The sequence below is a fragment of the Ochotona princeps genome, chromosome 13 (genome assembly GCF_030435755.1).
Source record: "Ochotona princeps isolate mOchPri1 chromosome 13, mOchPri1.hap1, whole genome shotgun sequence".
Lineage (NCBI taxonomy): Eukaryota > Metazoa > Chordata > Mammalia > Lagomorpha > Ochotonidae > Ochotona > Ochotona princeps.
Window position 1 is genome coordinate 59,894,600 of NC_080844.1, and position 27,603 is coordinate 59,922,202.

General features: G+C 42.6%; 1 long non-coding RNA gene across 2 annotated transcripts; it reads left to right on the top strand.

The window, feature by feature from the left end:
• Positions 1-43: 43 nt before the first annotated feature.
• Positions 44-27,603, top strand: LOC131481623 (uncharacterized). Of its 2 annotated transcripts, none has more exons than XR_009246455.1 (4): positions 44-116; positions 3,821-3,888; positions 21,533-21,680; positions 27,507-27,603. It is a non-coding gene; the product is annotated as an uncharacterized LOC131481623 (long non-coding RNA). The 2 variants fall into 2 exon arrangements; XR_009246456.1 differs by lacking the exon at positions 44-116 and adding an exon at positions 459-475.

Below are 27,603 nucleotides of genomic sequence, written 5' to 3' on the forward strand. Positions count from 1 at the left end.
GGAATGAAACAAAATGGTTTCTTTCTTGTCTCTCTCCCTCCTTCTCTGTCACCGGTTATTTTGTATTTCGGAGCGTTTGAAGGCTTTGTTCTTTCTCCCTTCCTTGCCTTGGGCCGGTACGTCTGAATGGAGAAAGTGCTGAGTTAGTCGTGGGGCAGGAGGGTCGCGCCTTCTAGGATCCTTCTCCCTCATCTGCTGGCTCCCTTCCCGCTGTGTTTTTTTTCTGCACGAACTTAATGAGCGCCCGAGACACTCTGGTGAGGGGCAAGCCGTGCCCACCCCCACTCCCGGGCGTTTCCGTCCAGTGACGAGTCCAGGGCCCCGCGGTGACCTGAGCTGAGGGCCTGGGCAGCATCGAAATCGCCCAGGAGAAGCAGAACAGAGCAGTGAGGAGAATGAACGCGTGACGGGACAGTATTGTGTTAGAAATGCTTCAGTTCTCCTCAGTAACTTCGAAAAGTTCTGGACGGATTAGGTAAGAAAGTACAGCTAAAGCTTTTAACAGGTTAAAAGTTTAAGAAATAAATAAAATGTTGCAGTTTGAGAAAAGGACTCATAAGTAGAAGAGAAGCTAGGACCAGAAAAGGCCGAGTCAGGAACCAGCACCTATGACCAGCCTGCATTTACAGAATTTTTTTTTTAAGGAAGTGACATAAAGAAACAGATTCGTTATAGCTACATACTTACTTAAACTGGGTGTGACCCGACCAGTTGGCAACCGTGTGAGTGGTCACAACTCAACTGAACAAAGATGCACTTAGGTTACAGTTGGTTTTCAACCTGAGTTTGGCCATAGTTTCTTATTGAGGATCTCAAGAACACAGGCAGTTTTAGACCAGATGTAACTTAAAAGACCTATGAGTTGGTCCATCATAATTATCAGTCTTAACTATTTGAGGTTAACATTATAATACACTTTTCAAAGGACTTTTGAAATACATAAACTCTTATATTGCACTCAGTGATATACTTGCAGTAAATACAAACATGCTTCTTCTTTTTAAAAAGATTTTTTTTATTGGAATGTCACATATACAGAGAGAAGGAAAGACAGAAAGATCCTCCATCTACTGGTTCACTCCCCAAGTGGCCACAACATCTGGAGCTAAGCCAGGAGGCTGGGGCTTCTTCCAGGTCTCCCAAGGCATTCAGCTATCCCCTACTGCTTTCCCAGGCCACAAGTAGGGAACTGGATGGGAAGTAGAGTTGCCCGATACAAACCGGGGTCCGTATAGGATCCTGGAGTGTGCAAGGCAAGGATTTAGGCACTAGGTTATCGTGCTGGGCCCTTAAGCATCTTTTAAAACTATCCATTACCCTATTCCCACTTCTAGCATCTTGTAGAAGAAGGTACGCCAACTTTAGGGGGTAGTGGGTTTTTTTGTTTGTTTGTTTTTGTTGTTGTTTTGTTTTTAAGCACCAGAATAATAGGAAAACCTAAATGGGGCAACTTGGGGAGCTAAGCAGCCTTCTCATGGTCACAGTCTTTGAATCTGGAGACCTGGCAGTGGACACAGGGGTCATCGTACTTGGGGTGTCCCCAGGTAATCAGCGTCAAGTGAGAGCTGCCCACAGGAAAGTGTCATTTACTTGTAATGACGTGGCCCCTCATTGAGAAACAGTGAACCAGTGCCTTTATACCAACAGTTACGGGGTAGCCAGGCTGTCGGAAGGGTGAGAGGGACCCTCGCAGCCCAACAGCATGCATCTTCACATAGGTAGAAGGACTTTGTTTCCCACCCGGGTTCAGGGGCTCAAGAACCTGGGCCCTCCTTTGCTGCTTTCCCAGGCGATAAGCAAGGGGCTAGATCAGAAATGGAGCCACTGGGACTAGAACTTTCACCTATATGGGATGCTGGCACTGCAGGTGGAGGTTGGGTATACTATACCACAGTACCAGCCCCTAACATCTCTTCTTAAAGTGGCACTAATCTTTTGCGTAGGGGCCCAGCATTTTGGCTTCATTTAACCTGAGTTACTTCCTTAGAAGCCACAGCTTCAAGGGTCTGGTTTCACCAAGTATAATTTGGAGGCCCACAGCCTTCAGGCCTTAACAATTACTAATGGCGGACATGTGACAGAATGGAGAAAGGACGGGCAGAGGTTGAAGAACGGAAGAAAGAGGTCACACCGGCATTTTTGAGAACTCTCTCAGTTATTTCTTTGTATATTCCATTAAAGAATGTTCAGTTTTAGTGAATATATGTGAAAGTGATAGAATGACATTTTTTAAGATTCTTTTTTAATTTTTATTTGAAAAGCAGATTTCACAGAGAGAGAAGGAAAGAGAGAGAGGTCTTCCATCTACCGGTTCACTCCGCAGATGACCGCCACAGCAGAGCTGAACTGATCCAAAGCTGCAACCAGGAGCTTCTTCCCAGGCTCCCACACGGGCGTGGGATCCCAAGGACTCGGGCCGTCCTCCCCTGCCTTCCTAGGCCATCCGCGGACGACTGGATGGGAAGTGGAGCAGCCGAGACACAAGCTGGCATCATATGAGGTGCCAGTGCCGAAGGGCAGGCAATGAGTTTGCTGTACGACCCTGTCAGCCCTGAGGCAGAGGGAATCTATACCCTCAAGGCTTAAAAACACCAATTTCATCAGAGATTTTGGGAAATCCTACTTTAAACGTTAGTATTTTAAAATGGGCATTTTAAATAAATGCTTTGAGGCTATATTAAGATTTCTCAAATATCTGTTTATATTACTGAATTTCTATAAAAAATGTAAAGAATAATGCAGACTTTTCTTTTGGTTTCAGTTGTAAGACTTTCAGTTTCTGAATATTTCTGTTCTGCCAGTTTTCTGGGAGGAATGTCAGTCATTTGATTTATTTTAATCAATAAATTTACCTTCCCTCCAGCAAATGCTTGGCCTGGAAAGGTGCCAAACCGTGCATTTTTGTGAATGAAATACTTGTAAGAGTTCTATGAAACATAGAATTGTTGAATAGCTTTTAGTAAATCATAGTGAAATGCCTGGTGCAGCTAGTGGATTGTGCCTGAATTGTATTGCATCTGGCACTAATTTCAGGCATGTACATTTCATTTAAATTCTCAACCATATTTTTAAAAACACAAAGCAGTTTTTCTTTGCCAAGAGACATAATGGCTGATGAATAGTTTCTTCTTATATTTAAAAAAAATTTTTTAGTGTAGAGATTATGTCACACCCACACTATAAAAGATTAATTGTGGAGATCTTTTTGATGGCTACTAAATCTCTGACTGATGAAAAATTTCTCCAAATATAATGAAATCCCTTAAATACATATTTCTCTGTTGAGGAAAGTGAATACAACTTTGTTAAACACATGATAAATGTACTGCTTGCTGAAACTGAGAAAAACTAATTAATTTCCCTCTGTACAAAATCCTTCTTTTTTGGTACTAAAGGAAGAAAGTGGCCTAGTGACTTAGGAAGAAAAATCAAAAGCAGGGATTTCTGAATTCCTGGAAATTGTGTTTGATATCTTATGTGACAAAGGAATGACAGTGTTCCTTACCTGGATTTACTTTCTCACGTTTGAAGACTGTCACACCTACAAACAATGTTAACGTTCCAAGAATGTACTAGACGACTAATACTATGACATCAACAAGAATTGGATTTGTAGAACCAAAATTTCTGTAATAAAGGATATTGCCAGCAGAGAAAGCCACTTTTTCTTTATTAGTAATTTTTATAACAGGTTGCCTGGGGAAAGATGAGAGGACAAACAGAACAGGAAAGCTCCTGGAACATTTCTGTCTGATAGTTCTTTTGTATATAATATCTCCGGTAATCCTAAGAAGTAGCTATTACTGCATCCATTTTACAGACAAGGAAATGGAGACCTCAAGAGTTAAACGGGCCTGTTGTCACCAGCTGGGAAGATGCAGCATTAAGGTAGGGAAGCTCCCTGGTATGGAAAGTTCATGTTACCCCCACTGTTCCAGCATTTTACACGAAACAAAAAAAAATAAAGATTTATTTATTTGAAAGAATTCTAGAGAGTGATAAGGAGAGTGGGGAGAGAGGGGCATGCCATCCACTGGTTCACTTCCCAAATGGCCGCAGTGCTGGAGCTGAGCAGGTCCAAAGCTGGAAGCCAGGAGCCAGGAACTTCTTCCAGCAGGCACATGGGCCTAAGGACTTGCGCCGTGCCCCACCACTTTCCCAGTGCATCAGCAAGGCTCTGATGGCAGGTGGAGCCCTGGAGCCCATGCTGTGGCTTGTAAGAGGAGCACCCTGATCAATCCCAGCACAAAGCAGACAGCGGAGTACAGCCATCCTCCCTGGCTTGTGGGCTTGGGCATCCAGTGGGAGCAGATGAAGAGAGGCTTCGGCACCAAGTCTCCTCCCCCGCCTTCCTCCCATAAGCCGAGCAAGTGATCACCAGAGGTATCCTCTTCAATCTTCCTGCTTTGCTGGCTACATTGAAGTCTACGTTAGTCTCCTTTTTCCTAAAACCTTCATCATCTAAAACACCCCGCTGCCAGATTAATCTCTACATGAAGGAACGCATGTAGAGCTTTAACACAACCTAGCATGTAGTCAGTGGTTAATAAATATGTGTTTTCTTCCCTCACTTGTGAAAACCAAGGAGCATGTGAATGCTTACAAATCATCAGATTAATCTGTCAATATCTTCACGGCCATTCTACTGTGAGCACAGCATTCAACACAATGCTAAGAACTGAAGAGACACAGAAAGATATTAACAGGTCTGTCAAGGGCCTTTTAGTCTGAGACATAGCTCACAATGTGTCTAACGAACTACAGAAAATCTAACAAAATATCTTGCATCATAATTACTAAACCTACGAGATTCTGATCCAAGTCAAATTATAAGCTAGATGGAATTTAGCGTTTGCGCTTTCCTTTGCCTGAACCATTTTTCTCTTTTATACCTGTTGAATGATTTTTTGTATGATTTGTGTATTTATTTGAAAGGCAAAATGACTGTCTTCTAGGCATTGGTCCACTCCCTCCAAACACTCACAACAACCAGGGCTGGGTAAAGGCAAGAGCTCCAACTGAGTCCTCCATGCAGGTCACAGGGACCACACACTTGGCCATCGCTCACTGCCTTCCCAGGCACATAGGCAGAAAGCTGGACTGGAAACGAAATAGCCAGGACTCAAACCAGCACTCCGCAGTACACCACCCTGCCTGCCCCACCTGTTGCTCTATTTTCATCTTTCAAAACTGAAATAATAGATTACTGCCTGAGGTCAACACTTCCTAACTCATACAGTTCATGCATTTCTCCTCGGTGTTCTCGTAGCATTTGATATGTAGCACATCTAGGGTTTTATCAGATTGAAACACAGCTGCCACAGGTTGATCTCCTCCAGGATTGTAAGCTGCCGTAATGGAGCTGGTTGCTTGGCAGATGCCAACCCAGTGGATGTGAAGCGGCCAGAAGGCTGGTATAGATGGAGATGTCAGTGTACAGGACGAAGAGGGACGGGGAAGGTGGCTCAGCTGCAGCATATGAACAGATGTGAATGGTAGAATTCATGCTAGAATTCAGTAGATCAGGAAAGACACAAGAAAGCAGCCTGAGCCAGGCAGGAGACCTGCCTAAGAGAGACAGGAAGTGCTGCCCTGATAGAGTAACTTGAATCATAGGATTCTGATTCTGACACCATGAGGCAGATGAAAGAAAGAAGCAGTGTGTGAAGGATGACTTGGAGATTACGGAATCAACATGAAAGCTTGTGATGAGGTCGATGATTGCAAAGACAGAAAGACTGAGTAAAGGATAAGGCACAGTGTTGAGGGTCAAGGCTGATAGTTTCCCCATCCATTTATCCAGTGTTTTCCATTTTGGCTGTCCTGTGTTTGTTCTTCTTCTTGCCACCTGCTTTCTACCCATTCGTGTTCTTGGTTTAGTGTTAAGAGTTCCACCTAGCTCTTTGGGGTATCTTTACCGTGAACCCCACAAAGCATCTTAATTAAGTCTGTGTGACAAACAACTTGTTGTGCATCAAATCTTTCCTCCTTTCCATCTCTACTCTGTCCTTAATTTATTCCAGACAACAGCTGTCCCTGTGAGTGGTGCTCCTGTAGGTGGCCTCCTGCTAGGACTCTGGGCGGTTGATGCAATACATTTTGGTTTAGTGATGGAGAGAGCACAAGAAGGGCTCTCTGCCTCCCCTTCAGTTCTCGCCTGGAGTGTGGTGTTCCCATGTCAGCCAGTCGCTCACAGATCCAGGTGTAACCACAAACCTGTCGCCTGGAAACCTCCATTTGTACCCAAAAACTTCCGTGTCTTGTTCCCATCTTTGATTGGGGGGGGGCGCGGAACCCACAGAACAGTGCTGCCCACACACTAACTGTGACTGTCAAAAACAAAGCTGAAAATGAAAAACCCTAATGAATTGACCTCTCACCTTGGATGTGGCCAGAAGAACCCTTCAGAACCTTCTGTGAAGTCCCCACTGTTCAAAATAGGGAGATTCATTTTGTTTTTGGTGTGGTTATTTATTGTGTCTGAATTGTGTGAAAGAAGCGTGATTTTCTATAGCGTGGAAATCTAATCCCCTCTCAGAATATTAGCACTGGTGGATAACTGTTTTTAAAGATTTCTGTAGCCAGTTAGAAGCAAACACTTGGTATTTGCTAAATTGAGAGCATCCTTAATGATCCACCACCCACACCCTCATAGGTGTTGTCTGAAATAGCTCACATGGTTTTCTAGCGTTGCACTTTGTAAAGTTTCCTTCTCAATCCAGCTGAGAAGAGAGGATTTACTCCATGTCCAGGAATGCCCAACATGTTTTTTGCCTATCCCGCCAAACCAGCCACACTGCCCACCCGGCCGTGCGGCTGTGCCCACACCAAAAGCAACCCTTTACTCCTTCCCCAGCTCACTGTAGGGCCTTGCTAGGGTCTCATACTACTTTCTACCTTGTCTTTTTATTTGTATCTCTTTGTGTTACTATTAATGGTAACTATGGATTATAGTATCCATCCTTGTGTTTTCACGGAGCAGGTAAAATTAGTATTTCAATAGTTCACGTAAAACTAGAGACCTTCGAACTGTACAAGATGTTTTCATGTGTCTTAATCTGCACACATTGTAAGTCTCACATTGAATCATATTTTTTTGCCTTAATTCAAATGCTTTTAAAGGAGTAATGAAGGAAAATGGACTTTTACGTCTATTCACATTTACCATTTCTAATGGTCTTCATCCCATCCCATAGATCTGAGTGTACATCTGCTTTCATTTACTGTCATTCTAAAGAATTTTCTTTGGCATGTTTTGTAGTTTTGCTAGCAACATATTTGCTTAGCTCTCTTTTATCTGAGAATAATTTCAACTTCATTCTTTTTTTTTTCAAGTCAGAGTTATTGAGATATAATTTACATGGAACATAACGTATCTGAAAACACAAATTCACCATTATAATGTGTTCACTACGAGACCTGACAAGTAGTGACATAAACACTGCCAACCTCAGTATCCACAACATTGCCGTCCGTCAGCGCAGGCTCCCTCCTGCTCCCAGCCCTAGCTCCTGGAAGCCATGGAGATGTTCCTCTGTCCTTGTAGCTTGGCCATGTGCAGCATGGAATCCCTTAAGCAGTCCTTGGAACCTAGCCTGTTTCACATAGCAGAACCCACGTGAGGACCACTCCTGTTGGATGCGTCAGCATCTTTTCCTTCTGTTGCTAAGTGGTATTTTCATGTGTAGTCACTACGTTTTCTCTATTCATCAGTCAAATGGCAATTGGATAGTTCTCATCTTTAACAACTATGAATAAAGACAGTAAAAGATCCACATAGAGGCTTTTGTGTGGAGAAAAGGTTTTCATTTATCTTCGGTAAATACGTTAGGTAAATAATGGTAGATTGACAGATTGTGTGGTAAGTTTATGTTTAACTCTAAAAGAAACTGTCAAACTCTTTCTGCCATGTGGCCATACCGTTGGGCATTCCCATCAGCATTCATGAGAAATCTTGTCTTATATCCTTGGTATGGACATAGAAAAAAATCAGCTGTTCAAAAAGATGGGTAGTGTTATCTCAGTGTAGTGTCAGTTTTAATTCCTCTAATGAGTTCTGGTGTCTGACTTACCTTTTGTTTTCTTCACAGTATGTTTTAAAAAGCAAAGTTTTCTATTTTAATGAATTTCTATTCTTTCTGTCATGGTTTGTGCTTTATCTCTTAGATCTAAAAAAGTTTTGCCTCATACTTAAGGTCACAACTATTTGTTTTGTTTTGTTTTGTTCCAGACATATTTAAGGTCTGGTCCATCTTGAGTTCGTTATGTACTGTATATAGTACAAAGCATATGTGTCAGAGTGTCTCCTTTTTGGTGCCTGGACGTCCAGTTGCCCCTACACCTTTACTGAAAGCCACGTTGAATTTGTGACCTTGTTACACTCTGGACCGTCAGTTCTGTTCCGTAGATCTGTGTGCGTAAGCTTCATTACGTCTTCGTCAAAGTACCTCTATGATAGATCTTAAGGTTGGATAGTGTGAGCCTTCTAACTGTACTCTTCCCCCACCCTCAAATTATTCTGATATTGTTTGTTTTCAAATTATAAAAGTGCTTTTTCAACTTTTATCCAAAAAAAAAACACTGTTGAGATTTTGATTGGGAATGTATTAATCAATAGGTCATTTCTGAGGAAATTTAATGTAACTATTACTATTCAGTCTTCTAATATACAGTTTAGCTCTAGATTTATTTTGATTTTTTTAAATTTCTCTCATCAATACTTTATGGTTTTCAAACTATAGATTATGCGTGTTTGGATTTTGAAATAGTGGTATATCATGGTTTTCATACTGTGCGGTTAATAGAGCTTTCTATTCTCAGTTCTGTTACATAAAAGTGAACTTTTAAGATTTTGCTCATGCACTTACAAAGAATTTGGCTTTTACTGTTTCATGTGGATTGTTTTCACATCAGCAGGGTCAGATAGGTGGAGAGTGTGGTTGAGGTTTTCTGCCTCCTTACTGATTTATGTCTCCTTGTTCGAGAGATTCCTGCCTGGAATGTCCAGGCTTCCAACTGTTCACATGAACATCCAGCTCTGTTTACATCCATTTTGCTTCACCATTTGGAGCTATGACTTTTAGGGACATAATATTTAGAATTTTTATTATTTGTGAATTGATCTTTTTGTTAATACACAATCTTTTGGGGGGGGGTAAGATTTATTTTATTTTTATCAGAAAGTCAGATATACAAAGAGAAGCAGAGACAGAGAGGAAGAGCTTCTGTCAGATGGTTCACTCCGCAAGTGGCCACAACAGCCAGAGCTGAACCGATCCGAAGCCAGGAGCCAGGAGCCAGGAGCCTCTTCCAGGTCTCCCACATGGACCCAGGATCCTCAAGCCTTTGGGCCATCCTCAATTGCCCTCCCAGGCCACAAGCAGGGAGCCGGATGGGAAGTGGACTTCTGGAATTAGAACCAGTGCCCATATGGGATCCCGGTGCATGCAAGGCAAGGACCCTAGCTGCCAGGCTACTGTGCTGGGTCCTTGCCATTACATAATCTTTATCAGTGATTATCAGAAGTCTATTTTGTTTGATAAAGTCATGCTGACTTTTATTAAAATAAGTATTTGGGTGACACATCTTTTCCATGATTAAATTCATAATATATCCATGCATTTGCATTTTAAGTGTGCTTCTTTTAGACAGTGCATCCATTGACCTTGCTTTTTTATCCTGTCAATCTCTTTCAGCTGTTGTATTTATAATAAATCCAGTTATGGGCATGAGCACTGTTAAAGCTACCATCTTTCCAAATATTTCCAGTGTCCTCGTCACTTCCCTGCGCTTCGCTTCCCTCAGGGGAGCCAGTGCCCACCCGTCTCCTCCTGATGCAGCCTGCCCTCCCTGGACGTGCAGTTTCTTATTTTTCGTATGAACCTACTCTTCTATGTGTTCAATGAGACTTATAATTTTACCATCTACACCGAATTTTCTTTTTTTATGGATATGAACAATGCTCTTTACAGAATTCTTATTTGTAGAGACTTATTTATTTACTGAAAAGAATGGGAAGGGGCGGGGGGAAAGTTGCATTAGCTGCATCACTGCCCAATGGCCACAATAGCCACTTGTGGACCAAGCCAAAGTCAGGCACCAGGAATTGCATCTGTGACTCCAACGTGGGGAGCAGGGTCCAAGTACTTGAGCTATCTTCCTTTGCCTTCAAAGGTGCGTTAGCAGGAAGCTGGGGCAGAAGTGAAACAAGCAGGACTTGAACTAGAACTTTAGTATGGAATGCCGGAGTCACAACAGTGGCTTAACCTACAGCACCACAACATTGGCCCCTCTTGAGAGCTGGTTGTCTCCTAGGTAGCAGTGGGAGCCATCTTCCTTTTTGAAGGATCTTTTTCTGGATACAGCATTATGGGTTTGTGCAATTTTTCTTTTGTTATGTTCAAGCTGTTTCCCACTATCTCTTAGCACCTTGTCTTCGTTCAGATGCTGCAAGTCCTTCAAATCACTAATCTCCGGCAGAAAATGGCTTGATTTCCTCTGGGCTCTGTGATGTCTCTTTCCTCTTGTTTTTCAGTCGTTTGACTGTACTGCCCCTTCATGTGTTAGTTATGTTTTTAATAACTTGCTTGAAATTCACTGTATTTCTTAAACCATAACATTTAGGAAATTTTCCAGCCACTGTTTCTTCAAATATTTTTCTAGTTCATTCTCTTATATTAGATGCTTTGACATTTGTTTTTAAGATCCTGAGGTCATTTTTAAAAGATAATATTCCTTCTGTTCTTTGAATTATATCATTTCTACTTGTCTGTCTTCCAGTTCTAGGATTCTTTTTGCTGTCAGGTACATCTACTTCATAATTCATCCAATGAATTTTTTTGTTTTATTCATTTTGTTTATGATTTTGTTTATTTTTTCTAGCTTATATACCTCTTGACTAATGTTTCTTTTAACTATTGTATTTTCATTTCCTACTTACACTTAACTTTTTTAAAAAAAATTCTTGGGTCTGGCACTGTGGCACAGAGGGTTAAGCTACTACCTGCAATGCCAGCATCTCGTTTGGGCACTAATTCATGTCTGAGCTGCTCAACTTCCCATCCAGCTCCTTGCCAATATGCCTGGGAAAGCCACATAAAATGGTCCAAGTGTTTGGGCCCTTCCACCACAGTTCCTGGCTTCTAAGATTTGAGTTGGCCCAGCCCTGGCTATTGTAGCCATTTGAGAAGCGAGTGGATGACCTTTTTCAGTCTCTACCTCTATCTCTCACACTGTTACTCTTTCAAATAAATAGATAAGTCTTCAAAATTCTTACCTTTTAATTACAACACTGGAGTCATTTCGGGATTATTTTCTATTCAGTAGTCTTTCTTAAAAATGGTTCATGTTGGACCACACTCGGTGGCCTAGTGGCTTAAGTCCTCGCCTTGCATGCACCGGGATCCCATATGGGCACCAGTTCTGATCCTGGTGGCCCAGCTTCCCATCCAGCTCCCTGCTTGTGGCCTGGGAAAGCAGTTGAGGACAGACCAAAGCCTTGGGACCCTGTATCCACATGGTAGACCCAGAAGAAGCTCTGGCTCTTGGCTTTGGAGCGACTCAACTCCAGCTGTTGCGGCCACTTAGGGACTGAACCATCGGACGCAAGATCTTCCTCTCTGTCTCTCCTGCCATTTGTGTATCTGACTTTCCAATAAAAATAAACAAATATTTTTTAAAAAAATGGTTCATGTTTTCCTGTTTCTTTATATCACAGGTAATCATGGATTTTATCCTGGCAATTGTCACCAGTATGTTAAAGAAACTCTGAAGTCTATTACGTTCCTTAAAGAACATTGACTTACAACAAAAGCAGACAGTTAACTAGGCACAAAGTGCAAATCTGTCTCCCTGGCAACAGGTGGCTACTCTATCTGAGTCCTATTTGTCAACCACCCAGGCCTCCTTGGAGTCTGTCCCACTTGCGTAGTTCCAGTGTTGTCCAGGGACCAGAGCATTGTATGTGGAACCCAGTTTCACATTTTCCCTTTCTTCTTTCCAACATTCCCCTTCATTCTAGCAGTTCCCATCTAAGACCAGATTTCTGTTCGACTCCGTGTTTGTTCAGAGTGCTGGCCTGACCCGCTCCTGGGGCACAAGGTGGAGAACAAAGATGAGCTCGAGCCTGGAAGTCCTCGTTAGATTTCTTCGCGATGCCTGCTCTTGGCCCTTCTGCATCTTCCCCGGTCTGTCGCGGTGACAGCCTGTGCAGTCCTGAACGAGCCACCAGACAGAAGCTTGTTTCTGCACGGCCCAAAGTGTGAGTGCTGATCATGAGCCAGCCGCGTGCCTCCTCAGCATCTCCTTGTTTTCCGCAGAATCGTTTTATTGCTGGAGTTTATTCATGTTAGCTGATTTTGTCTAACTTCAAAGTCTGACCTGTTTTACGTATAGTACTACCTTGACACTTGCATTTATCTACTATGATCGACACTGGGATTGGGGCAAATATGTAAGTGATACATAGTGAGTACATTTGGCATCAATTTTCCTTACGTCTGTAAAACATTCTTATGGAGAAAAATCATTCTGCACAACAGCACCTAGTTAATCATGGCTATTTTTAAAAAATTGCTATTAAAACTGGAAAACCACTTTTAATTTCTTACAGAAATCACATATCCCACTTGATTCTGTTTAAAATGCAATTTGAATTAAATTTTTCTAGCGTTGATTTACTAGCTATTGGATTCCAAGCACTATGGGAAACACTGAGTGATGGGGATAAAAGGGGAGGACGATTAGATGAGACACATGGTTCCTGGCATCCAAGAATCCATGATCAGGCTGGGGAGACGGACAGATACAAACAACCTTAACACAAAGCAGACCATGCACTGCCACGAGCATGCTAAGTTCGAAGCAATGGAATCTGACTGGGGTTCCAGAAGAATTTCTTGATAAAAGTAAGGTGTGTGTACTCGTCCTAAGAGGATCTGAGGAACTTTTGATAGGTGTGTGCAACTGGGAAATTCCCCTTTTAGCAAAACTGGAGAAATTATAGGTGGTTTATTGGAAAAAACAGCACAGTTCTGCGAAGGACCTTGACTTTACCGTCACAAGGACATGAATGACCACCCTCAGCCATTCCAACTTCCCTGAACCTGAATTTAACCATAGAAAATAGGAAAGTTTGAGGAGACACCCATTTGTGAAGTTCCTTAAATGCCATGTAGGTGGAAGTTAGGGCATCCCGCCAGCTGACTGTATCAATAAACGAGGTGAAAGTGTTAGGAATAGAACTAAAGGCAAAACTGAAAGATTGTGCTTTCAAACACTGATCCCGCGAAAGAATTTCTGGAAAGGCACTAACATAAAACATTTGCAACTGATTCTACGGGGGGTGAGGGGGAGGGAAAAAAGTAAAACTCAGGGAAGATCTAGAACAATTTTAGAAAGTTAAAACAGTTTTAAAAGAAAAGTACCATGGGCCCAGCACAGTAGCCCAGTGGCTAAAGTCCTTGCATTGCACATGTCAGGATCCCATATGGGCGCCGGTTTGCGTCCCAGCTGCCCTGCTTCTCATCCAGCTCCCTGCTAATGGCCTGGGAAAGCAGTTGAGGACAGACCAAAGCCTTGGGACCCTTTACCTGCATGGAAAACCCACAAGACGCTTCTGACTCCTGGCTTCAGAGCAGCTTAGCTCCGAGCATTGTGGCCACTTGGGGAGTGAATCCTTAGACTGAAGATCTTCCTCTCTGTCTCTCCTGCTCTCTGTATATCTGACCTTCCAATAAAAATAAACAAATCTTAAAAAAAATTTTGTGATAGCCATAAGATGTAAAATATTATATAGTTGCCTTTATATCAGTAAAAATGAATCCTATGCATATTGCAACTAAATAATAGCATATAATCTATTTTACAATAATAATTCAGGGTACTTTTCCTTTTTCAAAAAGATTTATTTATTTTTATTGGAAAGGCAGATTTACAGAGAGGAGGAGAGACAGAAAGGAAGATCTTTCGTCCACAATGACTAGAGCTGAGCCAATCCGAAGCTAGGAGCCAGGAGCTCTTCTGGGTCTCCCACAAGGGTACAGGGTACCAAAGCTTTGAGCTGTCCTTTACTGCTTTCCCAGGCCGCAAGCAGGGAGCTGGATGGGAAGCGGGACTGCCGGGATTAGAACCAGTGCCCATATGGGATCTCGCTGCGTTCAAGATGAGGACTTTAACCACTATGTTATCGCGCCAGGCCCTATCACAAAGTTCTAACACTAGAAGTAGAACTTAAAATATTCTGATATTTAAAAATATTTAGTTTACTATTTTTCAGTTAATTAGAAACTCGAAGACTTTTCTCCATAATTCTCCATAATTCTCCATAATTCTGTATTTCTCTGTTTCTTAGCTCTGAAATTCTTTAAATACTACTAAGATAGACTTCACATTTTCCAAATAGTAAACCTGTCTTTACAACAACAATCCACTCTCTTCCATCTCCATGGAACATCACTGGGATGCTCCTCTGAATGATACTATTGTGTTTCTTATTTGTTTGTTTTAGAATGGTAGGAAAATGTTTACATAAAGGAAATAGTATTTATGGTTCATAAGCCTGAAAACTCTATTTAGATTCAAACAAGCAAACGTCCATATTTAGTTAAGTGACAGTAAGCGGCAATTTAATATTTAGAAAATTGTGTTGTAGAATTTTAATGTTTTCCTGTCTCTTATGTATTAATAATAATAACCCACTAATGTGTGTCTGCCAGGAACAAGGTGTCCTGATAAACAGGACACATACAGTTTATGTTTACCACAATAAGAGATACCCTGAATGATTCCTGCAAAGGGAATGCTTCTCTGCAAAGGGAGATCAAAGTTCAGAAACATCATAGGCTCGCAGTCACAAAGCTGACTATGCCAGAGTCTGTAGTCGAGGCCAGAAAGGCGCAACCCCCAGGCCCAGCTCCTTTCTTCTGCACCACAGAACCTTCCCCAAGAACAATCAGAAGAAGAGGAGGAGGAGGATGCTTATAAAATGAACTGAGTGCTTCCAAGTGTTTGTACACGTGCTAGCCCACTCAACCCCACACAAACCTTGCAGGGGAGACTTCCTGTCATCTGCTTTGCAGGTAAATAAACTCAACTCCCAGAAGAGTGAACTGTCACCCGGACCAGGCACAGTCTCCAGCCCTTCCACATGGCATCCCCCTGTTCTCCAACTAAAATGTCTACAACACAGAGAAGCTTCAAATTCCATCATTTCACGCTTCCTGGGAACATTTTCCTGGCACTAATTATCTTCTCCAGAATTTCTTCCATTGCAAGAAATTAATCCTGAGAGTCAACACTCAATACACTCTGCTGAGCAAGTGTGTGGCTATATGACCACCTGACTGGCTGGTTTTTAATGGAGAGAAAGAAGACCAGGGGCACCAACAAGGACTGGGTCGACCAGTGGAGAAGCACACAGATGCTCCTGGGCATGGCAGAAGCTCAGACAACCTGCCGCATCCATGCCACACTTCCCTGGGATGCTACTACTAGAAGCAGACTTCCCCAGGAGACTCCCACAGGGAAACACACATGTCCCAGAGCACTTGCTGACTCACAGTCCATGTGGGTTTGCTGACCTCCCTTGCAAGAAGACAACCTGTTGGGAGCTGCCCATCTGGTTCTGCCAAGGTCATCTCAGAGGAATTCTAGGCTGCGCTTGATGCCTTCCTATTGTAAAATGACATTCAATTGTCCTCTAAGTTCATGTGTGCTGCCATCCCAGCTGTGATGGCATGTGACCCTGTAAGTCTCAGTGGCCAAAATGCGGGAGCAGAAGGTAGGATGGGCTCAGGCTGGGTCCTAGCATGCTACAGCCAGGTGTGCTGTGGAACTGACTCACGGGTGGGCATTTTCTTACCATGGAATTAAAAGTATCTCATTATCAAGAGCTTGCTTTGACTTAAAACTGATTTATATTTTTATTTTTTGCTTATTTGACAGAGTGACAGGTGAGGAGGGGAGAGGAGTCATTGTAGTGATTCAGTTCCCAAAAGGCCACAATGGTCTGGTCTGGGTCAGCCTGAAGTCAGGGGCACTACCTGGGTCTCCCTCATGGGTGCAGGGGCCCAAGCACTTGGAGCATCTTCCACTGCTTTCCTAGGTGGGTTAGCAGGGAGCTGGATCCGAAGCAGAGCAGCCCGGTCTCAAATCATTGTCCAACATAGGATGCCAGTGTTAGCAAGCGCTGCATGGCCCTCTGTCCCGCATCAGTCCCTTGCTTTGATTTATAAGCAGAAGGTGCTCTAAAAGGTACAATATTTGAAACTCCCCCGAAGCAAAATAATTGCTGTATGTAAATAGGCCTCTCCAGAAGTGAATAATTAAGTAAGTTCAAAACAAACTAGTGTATGAAGCTTTGAATTTCTCACCGAAAAGCTTTTCTAAGATTTACCTTTGGGAATGGTTTATCTTTCAAGAGAAATACTGAAAATTCCCCAGTGCCCCTTGCTCAAGTCCTAACTGACAATTACAGAAGAGAATTAAGTTGGAGAGCACCGTGTTCAGAAGTCACACAGGCCTGGGCACCAACCCTGTTCTCACGGTCACGTTATGGAACCTGGTGGACCTGCCATGTCACCTTCTGCAAATCCAGAAATAAAGATCAACTGCAGAGCCCACCGAGCAAGTGAGGCACCGCCCAGGCCAGTGAATCTCTCCATGTTAGCATCAGTGGAAGCTGACATTAGAAGGTAGGAATTACAGAGAACACATTAGAGATACAGTGAGAGAACTAACTCAACTGTTAGAATGCAGCCCAGAGGCTCAGCACCTGAAGCTCTGGAAATCACTCAACTTTAGAGGAAGACAGCGAATAAAGGCTCTGACATTTTTTTTAAAATGTATTTTATTTGAAAATGAGAGAGAAAAATCCAGAGAGTGAGAGATGCATCTTCCATCCACTGGTTCCCTTTCCAAATGCCTGCCCCATGCAGGGCTGAGCCAGGCAGACACCAGGAGCCAAGAACTACACCTGGGTCTTCCACATGAATGAGAGGGACTCAAGTATTTGAGTTGTCATCGTCTCCCAGGGTGGGTGTTAGCAGCAGGCTGGCCTGTGGCAAAGGACACAGGACTCAAATGAGACACTCCACTACAGAAGGCAGGTGTCCCAAGTAGCATTTCAGTTGCTGTGCCAAACACCCAAAGCATCAGCATTCTTCAAATGGGTTATGTGGGAGACAGAGGAAGACAGGACAGACATCTTTTTGTAGAACCTCTGGTTGCAATGGAAAAGGCATCTGAGAAGGCTAGTGATGCTCCTGTCATCTTACAAGGGAACCTGAGCAGGAAACGAGTCTGTAAAACTATTAAAGACCACTGGGTGGTGAGGCCATTGGTGGAAATCTGTGTGATTTTTTTCCTGCTTTTTGTTTACCTTTTCCAGTCTTGCCATAAGGAGAAGTATTATTTACTTCATAAAAAAATGTGATCGATTCAAAACACGAACACATACAGACTTTACATTTTACATTACATGTTACAAAAAGAACCCAACACATTATGACTTCATCCTGATGGGCACTCTGTAGCAATGCCTTGTGACAATCAGCCTTTCCACTCTCACTTGGTAGTTCCACAACCCTCCTACTTCACCTGGGGCCTGTGGAGTGGGACGGGCTATGCAGAGGGGTGTGGCCCAAGGAACCCCAGGAATCTAGCCACTGAGAAACTGAAGAGCCCAGAGGGGAGAAAGACCTGCCCGTCAGCAACGGGTTCTCTCCCGCATGCCACGGACCTGGGGGCACATGACCTAGGAATGTGCAGCCCAAGATAATGCTACCTTCAGAGCAGTCTACTTAGAGGTAAGTAACTCCCCTTTAGAGGAGGTATCTTTGTGTGGCAGACTGTTTATGGGACCAATTTGAATTGAACTTTAAATGAAAAAGGCATATCTCCGTAAGTGGTAATAATTTTAGTCATCTCGCTGTGGCTAGGGGTTGTGGAATTCATTAGCACAGATTAACATATAAAGTGGGTGAGATATCTAATAGCAAACGGAGAGGTTTAGGGGCCTTAATTCATCACTGAATGAACAGCGTGTACAGTATTAGGGACTATGAAATTTTTAATTTACACAAAGTGTCCAAGAATATAGGGAATAAATTTAAACCCAAAACAGATAATGGAGCTATGCCCTGCCTGGCTGGCAAGTTGAATTGTTTTTACACTGAGTGAAGAAAGCTAATTATCCCAAGCACAAGGAGACTGCTAAAAATAATAAGATTATGAGGAATAATTTGCTGATATAATTACAACAAAATTGGGTACACACAATCGTCAGATACATGTATTGCTTGACCTGGGTGAGAAAGTGAAATAAATCCTTCTTCTATAGCCTTCGTAAATTTGTTTTTATCATCTCCAAGTGGTGTTTGCACAGGCAGCACAATTTGCATGTGTAATGTGGCTGTACAAATTGACAACAAGTAAATTATTCAAGGAAATAGGCTGGTCGCAGGTCTGAACCATCGCGCAAAGCCTATTCATTTTGAAGAATCACTGAGACGTGAAACTCATACAGCAACCGTTTTCTGACAATCCTCAGACTTATTGTCTCCTAAAATGTCATTATGGCTATTATTTATGAAGCTAATTCATTTATTAATATATATTTAACTCTGGCTTGTCATGCACCTTAGCAGACATTCTGTGCACTGCATATTTTTGAATAGATGAAAGACTTTGCATGCTTTAATGATTACTGTAAGCCGCTATAGGTTTATAGAATGCAGCTTTATTATCTACTTGCATTAATACCTTTTTATAACTTTTTTATTTTTTGCCTAAGGCCATCAAATATAAATGGCAAATGACATATTCAAAAGATGGTGTGGAATAAGATTTTCCCAGAGTTTGTTGAATTTTAGAACAAAATGGGCTGTCAGAGAAGGCCTAATTCACCTAAAAACATGGGTATATGCCAATTATGCTGACTTTTCCTGCAAAATACAGGCTACAAGAGAAAGGAAAAGATGCGTGATTCTGTGAGCTCCTTCCTGCTCAGAAGGTAGTCACCCTTGGATGGGCTGACACTGGGCAAGAGTTTGCGCTGTCCATTGTTCCACGGGCCTTGCCCTGTGTCACTTACGTCACCATTCATTGATCCATGCGTTTTGGACAAGTGAGTGAACGAAGAAGTGAATTTAGGTTTTTTAATTGTGCCATGAAGAAAATCAGTGAAATCAAATGTCTACACAGAACACTATTTTAATAGTGTTCTATTTCTGTGGATTTGAAAGAAACCACATGCACAGGCAAAACACAAAACAAATGTTATTTTTACAGCATGCATAAAAATATATCAATACTGGGCCCTGCAGGGTTTTTCAGTGGCTAAATCCTTGCCTTGCATGCTCTGGAATCCTATATTGGTACCAACTCATGTCCCGACTGCTCCACTTCCCATCCAGCTCCCTGCTTATTGCCTGGGAATGCAGTCAAGGACGGCCCAAAGCCTTGGGACCCTGTACCCATGCGGGAGACCTGGAAGAAGTTCCTGGCTCTTGGCTTTGGATTGGCCCAGCTCTGGCCATTGTGGCCATTTGGGGAGTGAACCAGCAGATGGAAGATCCTTCTATCTGTCTCTTCTCTCTATAAATCTGCCTTTCCAATAAAAATAAATAAATCAATCAATAGAGGGGCCCACTACTTCTTGTGACAGCATGCAATTTGCTCACTAAATGTGACCATGACTACTGTGTGTATGTTTTAATGAAGGAGAAAACTGAAATACAGGAAGGGAGTTTGATACTGGTGCCCTCATTATGCTGCTGAGTATGTAACTTCAGTATTCATCTTTCCAACTTGTCATTTCTGATTGGTGTGGGCATTAAATATAAAATATAACCCAAGCAGAAAGCAATGCAGGCCAACAAAATGTAACTGCAGTTTACCAGTGGAGTTGAAATGATTGTGCAGCACTCTCATTATTTTTAAAAATAACAATTTTAAGATGAAGAATGTCATATGGAATGTAATCATGATGATGCAATAAAAAAATTACCAAAACTGAGATCATTGATGTTTCTTTCTCAATTCTGCTTAATGAATGGGGTCAGACTATAGATCAGTGGTTGACCAGGGCTCATCTCATGGAATGAATGCGAAGTGATTTTTGATGGGTACAGGATCTGGTTTTGGCTTGATAGAAAATGTTTTAAAATAATGATGATAGTTGCACAACTTGTGAATAAATTTAAAAGTGTTCAATGGAAACCAGTATTTGGCACAATGGTTGACATACTGTTTGGGCCATTCCTACCCGATGCTGTTGTGCCTGGATAGAGACTTGGCTCTGCTTCCAATTCCCAGTTCCTGAGGCTGTGCACCCTGGAGGACAGCAGGTGCTCACGCCCTGGGCTTACCATCACTCCCATGGGAGACCTGGAATGAGGTCCCAGCTGCTAGTTAGACTCGACCTAGCCTGGCTGCTTCAGGCATTTGGAGAGTGAACCAGCAGATGGAAGATTTCTCTCTCTTTCTCTCTCTCTCCCCTCCCCCGTCTCTTTCTCTCTCTCTCTTTTTCTCTGTCTTTCAGATAAAGCAAGTGAGTACAAAATTTTAAAAAATCATTGAATGGTGCACTTTGAAATGGGTGACTTGGAGCTGGTGTTATGGTGCGGCAAGCTAAGCTGTCACCTGAGATGCTGGGGTCCAATATGGGCATTTGTTGGAGCACCGGCTGCTGCACTTACAGTCCAGCTCCCCACTAGCGTGCCTGGTGAAGCGGCAAATGCTCAGACCCCTGCCATTCGTGCAGGAGACCAAGATGGAATTCCTGGTTCCTGGCTTTGACCTGGATTAGTCACGGCCGCTGTGGCATTTGAGGAGTAAGCCAGTGGATACCATCCTCCATCTATCACTCTGCTTTTCAATAAATACTATAGATATTTCAAAAAATGTATGAGTTATACAATATGTGATTGTTTCTCAAAACTATTTAATACTGCTTGATCTATTTCCAAAGTGAATATATATTGAAATGTGTAAGTGCCAACACCAGCTACTTTTTTATAGAGCAGTGTAAAGAACTAACTGCTTGACTACTAAATTAAAATATAAATGAGTTTCATGTCCATAACAGAATAATTAGGAGGTCCACTTTTTAACAATTAAAGCTTTAGAAAGCACTCATGATGCATGATCTGATAAGAGAAAAAATGTGTCCCTAATACTGAGATAAGCTAACAAATGCAGTCAAGCCAAAATCTTTAGCTAATGCTTAAAAAAGTACGTGTCTTATTTATAATCATTATATAGAAACAAAAAGCATCGATGATCTATTTGTAAAAGTAATTTTCTTGTATGAAGTAGTCTCCAAATGTCCTATTTGATATGGAAGCCATTACACACACACACACACACACACACACACACACACACACTTGAAATGTCTTCCTGACTGTATCACCTTATCAGGGAAGGCTGATGACATTTTTATTAGTAATATTAATCACATGCTTAAAGGGGACAATGTCTCACTTTTCCAAGAACCATAATATTTACCTATTTACACCTTTTAAAATTTCAGTAACTCCAACTTAGAACCTGTAACCTCTATAACCTTCAAAAAAACAAGTAAAATGAAAATTAATAACTGTTCCCTGGTGTGCTATGAACCATTAATTGTACAGACTGAAAAGCTTCAGCCTAATAAGAAACATGCCTCCAGCAGAAATGTGAGTCACCTGATGCTCATGATTTAATGATAAAAACGTGCACTCAATTTTCAATGAAGTTAAGACCTCTAACCCAGGAATATTTTAACTCACCAATTCTTGCAAAATACCTGAGGAACTCTGAAAGGTGAGCAACCTGGAGTACTGAAATGTTCTCAGCATGAATTAAATAATTCATCTCCAAAGTGCTCCGATCTGAAGGTACAGACGATAGAATTTCCAGCAAGAACAGATGATCCGAGGTGAATTTGGCCTGGCATTCCAGAAGGCACAGACATTTCATTAATTTGGCAACAAAATAATTTTCAGCAATTTCTTAGGAGGAGAGGTATTTTGAAATCAGCAGTAAAGACATGATAATAACATCGTTGGCAAGAAGTCTCACAGAGAAGGTTTAAATCTGCTCTAGGTTTAGCTACAAAAGTCCTCAGCTTAATTCATTCATCCAGATAAATACTTATTCAGTTCTCACTGTGAGCCAAGCCTCAGGTAGACATGCTGGAGCCAAAGTAAGCAGATCTGGGGGAGATAGGATGATGAATAAAACCAATCCTATCCTTGAAGTACTTGGAATCTTGAGAGGGGTGTGACGTGTTTACAAAAACTTGGTATTATTGTTTGCGCTATTTACTAAGCCATGTTTTATTTCTATAATCCTGAGAGCATTAAGATGGATTTCTTAAGATATTTAAGAACCATTAAGGTTTATTGTTGTATAGATTCTTAGAAGCCAAAACACACACTTAGCATGTGAATTGGACTAGATCTGACATCATCATTTCGATGGATGTTCTGAGCTACAGAAGGCAATCCGCAGGGGAGAATTCCTAGGAACCAGTATTGGGAAGTGGATGTACCATGAGGCAGTGCAGAAAGGCTGCAAGTGAGGGTGCCTGTGCAGCAGAGAAAAACACAATCTCAACGAGGAGGCCTCCACCAGCCTACTCAGGAGTTCAGGTTCGCTTCATCAGGTGGTCATGGACGTCCTGGGTGTGATTCAGACCCTCAGTGTGTGGGAGCCATCACCATTGTTTCAGATCTCAGAGCTCATGCTCCCGCCGCCCACGCTGGCCCAAGTGGTCTCATCAGTGCCAGTTGTCAACGTTGCAGTCCACTTTCAGGTTGTCCTTGGCTGGATGGAAACGAGTCATGGAATAACTAATCCGAAAGTCCCTTCAATGTAAATATCACAGCTTCTCCTGTAGCTTTGTTTCCCAGGCCTTAGAACCACGCTAGCTATTCAAGAAATGCTTGTTGAACCGTTAGATGTGAATGATCTTGGGTGAATGACTAAACTGATCACCTATGCAGCCTACGTTTCAGGGTCTATGGATTATTAGTGCATTAATCGGTTTTGCCATCCATAGGTGTGCTCGTCTCTGGAGCTGCTAGCTCCCCATATGACCTACTATCCTGAGACACGAGCCCATGACCCTCTGAATGCTGATAACACTCTCGGTTCTCCTCCTTCTGTCCCAAACTACCAGACTTATCCTCCATCGGGGAATTACGAGTGAAATTAGCATTGTTGATCACCTAGCATCATGCCTGATGAGTACCAACATTTGCTCTGTGTGCTCCTCCTTCTGACCCGAGTTTTGACTTCTGCATCCTTCGGCCAGGTAAACTACTGAGTAAACCATTTTGGAGGAAAAGCAAAGAAACCCCTTTCATAGTGTTCATCCAAATGTCTTCTTTAGGCAGATTTGGCCCGTCACTGGACATTAACACACACATTCCTTTTCTGTGACTGGTCTACCACTACTGGTGGCCAAGTTCAATTCCTGAAATGCCAGAATTACAGAGTTCAGAGCTGCTGTGTAATTCCACCAGGACTGAAGTCCATAGCAGTCGAGCCCTGAGGGAGGAATTGAGGTGCAAGTTCTTTGGAGCCATGCCTCTGACCAGCGAGCACTGTTATCAAGTAGGAGGGCACAGGCTCTCAGCTTTCATGACAACCTTTGCCACCCAGTAAGCAAAGGTTGTGGGCCAGACTCAGCTCACTCCCCACTTTCATAAGTCAAGTTTCATTGGAATGAAGTCCTGCCATTCATCCACATGTTGTCTGTGGCAGCTTTCACTCTGCAGTGGCAATGGAGACCAAATGTCCAGAAAAGCTTAAACTATTTGTCTCTGACCTCTTACAGAAACTTTTCGGCTGACCCTTTGCTGAAAACTAATCACTTCATCAGATGGAACTGAACTTAAACACTAGTTCTAACTTACATGAGTTAACCTCTTTCCACCTTAGCTTTATCATCTGTTAAATGGAGCAGTAACTCTACTGAGAATTGAATACTCCAAAGTATTTAGCACACTACCTGGACCATAGAAAGCTTATGACATGTGAGCAGTGATGATGAGAATGATGATGCACCTGTGCAGAGAACGCCGTAGCTCAAAAAGCTTTAGCAGTGCCTTTTCAGCTGGGTCTGAGATTTTTATTTCAATCAACTATGCTAAGATACGTGGACCCAGAGACGAGTGTTATGAACAACGAAGTTGTTATACTCACACGTTGCTGGAAACAGGAAGCAGGGTGCGTGGTGTAGGACCATACAGAATCACCAGAGTCATCAGAAGGCGGAGCAAGGGGACAAGGTGGCTGGAGGCCTTGGCTGAAGTTCCTCTGGAAAGGCAAGAGGGCCAATACCCTTGGGAATGGGTGCCTAGGATTTCCAACAGTCTCTGGAGGAACTAGGATTGTCTGGTAGAAGGCTCTGGAATGAACAGGGTTTGCACATGAAAGATTCGCTTCTGGGAGGTTCTTACTGACTAGAAATCAGCCTCTGCAGGATCAACAACACCCCAAGATATCAAAATGTCAGGAAATGCAGAAAATAAGGAACACAGTAAATACAAAGAGGTCTGTTGCAGGCCTATGATACAATACATATATATGTATTATATATGTCACATCTGCAAGTATGCAAATATGTGATATCAGACACACATCTGTTCATATGAGTAGAATGCACACATGTTCGTATGTATAACATATTTGAAAAATATGGATATCAGTACAAGTAGAACACACCCACACACTCCTTTGCGACAAAGGAACTTTCTCAGTTTCTGGGACAGTAAGAGGGGTCTTCAAAAACTTCATGGAAAATGTGTAACATGAAAAAAAAGCACGGATTTCGACATGTTTTTGCACCGAAATACACCTATTTCCTTCTTCCTGTTTTTTTTTTCACATTCTGTTTGAGATCCCTTGTACAAACTGCCCGTGTGGAGATGAGCCTCCTGCTTGTGTGGCTGGGCACTAAAGGCAGAGGTGAGGTCACCTGCGGAGTGGAGATGAGGCTGAATTTAGCAGCAGCTTTTGGTTGGCTTCCGCTCCGCCCCTGTCCCTCGGCAGTTCCTCTCTGGTACCTCTCATGGTTCTCCCACCCAGTGGTGAGATGGAGTCACTACAGCAGCTGACACCAGGTGCTGTTTCCGCAATACTCCCTGCTTAGTTCTTCTTTCTGGGTAAAAACATAAGCAACTCAGAGAAGGGAAATAAAGATGTTAGAATGACTTTGATTCCATCAGGGAAATTTGTTGTGGGGATGAAAATCAAGGCGACCAGTCACCACTTTGTAATTCACAATACCCCGCGTTTTCCTGTCTATTGTGAATTTTCCATGTCCTTTATGACATTAGCAACCCACCAAGAAGAATTCGTGACTGCTTGATTTGCCAGCATGTCCAAAAGGCCTAAAGCAGAGCCTAGTGTCCAGGAGACACTCAGTAAATATTTGCTAATTTGATGAAGACTGCAGCTAGATAGCCTAGGTGGCTTTTTAAAAAAGATTTATTTATTTTTATTGGAAAATCAGATATACAGAGAGAAGGAGACACAGAGAGGAAGATTTTCTGTCCGATGATTCACTCCCGAGTGACCTCAATGGCCTTCCGGTCTCCCTAGTGGGTGCAGGGTCCCAAGGCTTTGGGCTATCCTCGGTTGCTTTCCCAGGCCACAAGCAGGGAGCCGGATGGGAAGCAGGGCAGCTGGGACGCGAACCAGCACCCATATGGGATCCCAGTGTGTGCGAGGCAAGGGCTTTAGCCACTAGGCTGACATGCGAGGTCCCCTTATGCTGCTTTTGATGAAAGCAGTAAAGCATGGACTAACCCAAGGTTGTTGATAGATTATCCTTCTACCCTGTCTAGCCTTGCTTTGCGCTTCTGGAATGAGAAACAGGAGGCCTGCTGGAACTGTTTCCAGGAGTGGCTGTGAGATTCTGGGAACTTAGAAGAGGAAAGTGATAGATACTGGAGAAATCATGGAGGGTGAACAAATTCCAAAAGGATATGGAATGGACTTCTGGCATCCACAGTGCTCCTGCACATAAAACTACAGTTTCAGGCACAGCATGAAAAGCACTTATCCTAAGGTCCTGGAGCGCATCCAACCAGGCAGACAATGGAGGGAAATATGCATGTCGAAGGAAGCAGTGGCAGTGGTATGTTTCCCATGGTTACAGCTCTTCCCTAGAAAGCAGGACTCAATCCCGTCCCAAAGGAAGAGGACTTAGAAAACCTTACTAGCATGAAGTGCCAAGGCGATTACAGTGACTGGGAAGTGATGAAGAATCTTGGAAAGAGAGAGGTTTCCTCTGTAAGCTCTGCTTCATTCCCTGGCCGCCTCCTGAGCTGTATGTCCAGGTAGCTCAGCTTTGCCTTAAAGAACTGAGCAGAGCTTGTTGCTACTGCTGCCACTTACTGCAAGGAAGTCAGTGTGGGGCTTGAAGCCAGTTAAGTTGGCTGCTCGCGTAAAGCTGAAATCAGTGTTCTCCACAGGAACATAACAGAATCCAGAGGACCGAAAACATGTCATTCACAAAGTCCTACTTACTATTCAGATATAAGATGAAGAAAAGAAAATGTGATTCAAGGGCAATCAATGGAGCCTGGTGCTCTGAAGACCATGTTTATGAACATACAGGAAAATATATTTGTAAAGAATTAACAAATGCAAAATGTCAGTAAAGAATTAGACACTATGGAGTCCAGTGTGTTAGCTTAATTGGCTAATCCTCTCCTTGCAAGCATCAGGATCCCATATAGGCACCAGTTCATTTCCTTGACTGCTCCACTTCCCATCCAGCTTCCTGCTTATAGGCTGGGAAGGCAGGGGAGGATGGCTTAAAGCCTTGGGATCCTGCACCCAATTAGGACACCCAGAGGAAGTCTTAGGATTGGCTCAGCTTTGGCCATTGCAGCCACCTTGGGAGTAAATCAGCAAACGAAAGATCTTTCTCTCTGTCTCTCCTTCTCTCTGTAAATATGCCTTTCCAATAAAAATAGATAAATATTTTTTAAAAGAGAAACCATGCAGAAAATAATCAAATTCCACCACCAAAACTCACACTATTTGGAATGAATTTTGCTTAATGAACCTAACAGCAAGCAGCCATGATGAAGAATGAATCAGAGACCTTGCATACAGGCCATTAGAAATAACGCAGTCTGGAAAACAGATAGGAAAAAGATATTGAGAAAAATGAATAAAGCTTCAGGGAATGTGTGGAAAATATCAAAAGATCAAACATGCATATAATTAAGAAGGAGAAGAGAAAATAAAATAGGAAAATAAAGGGATTTAGCACATGTAGATGTAATGTGTATGATAAGTGCCACAGGCAACAGGCTATTTAAAATACAGTTTTAGACTACGTTTTAAATATTGCATTGTAAACAATACTATTAGACTACACATATCAATTTGTTAAATTGACAAGTGTGTCATTTACTTGGCACATTGGTTAAAAGTGGGACACCTTCATCCCATATCACAGTGTTGGGTTTGAGTTCGAGTTCCACTTCCAATTCCAGCTCCCTACCGCTGTGCATCCTGGAGGCAGCATCTCATGGCTCTGGTCCTCAGACCTGCCAGCCACGAGAAACACCTGCAGTGAGCTCCAGGCCTCTG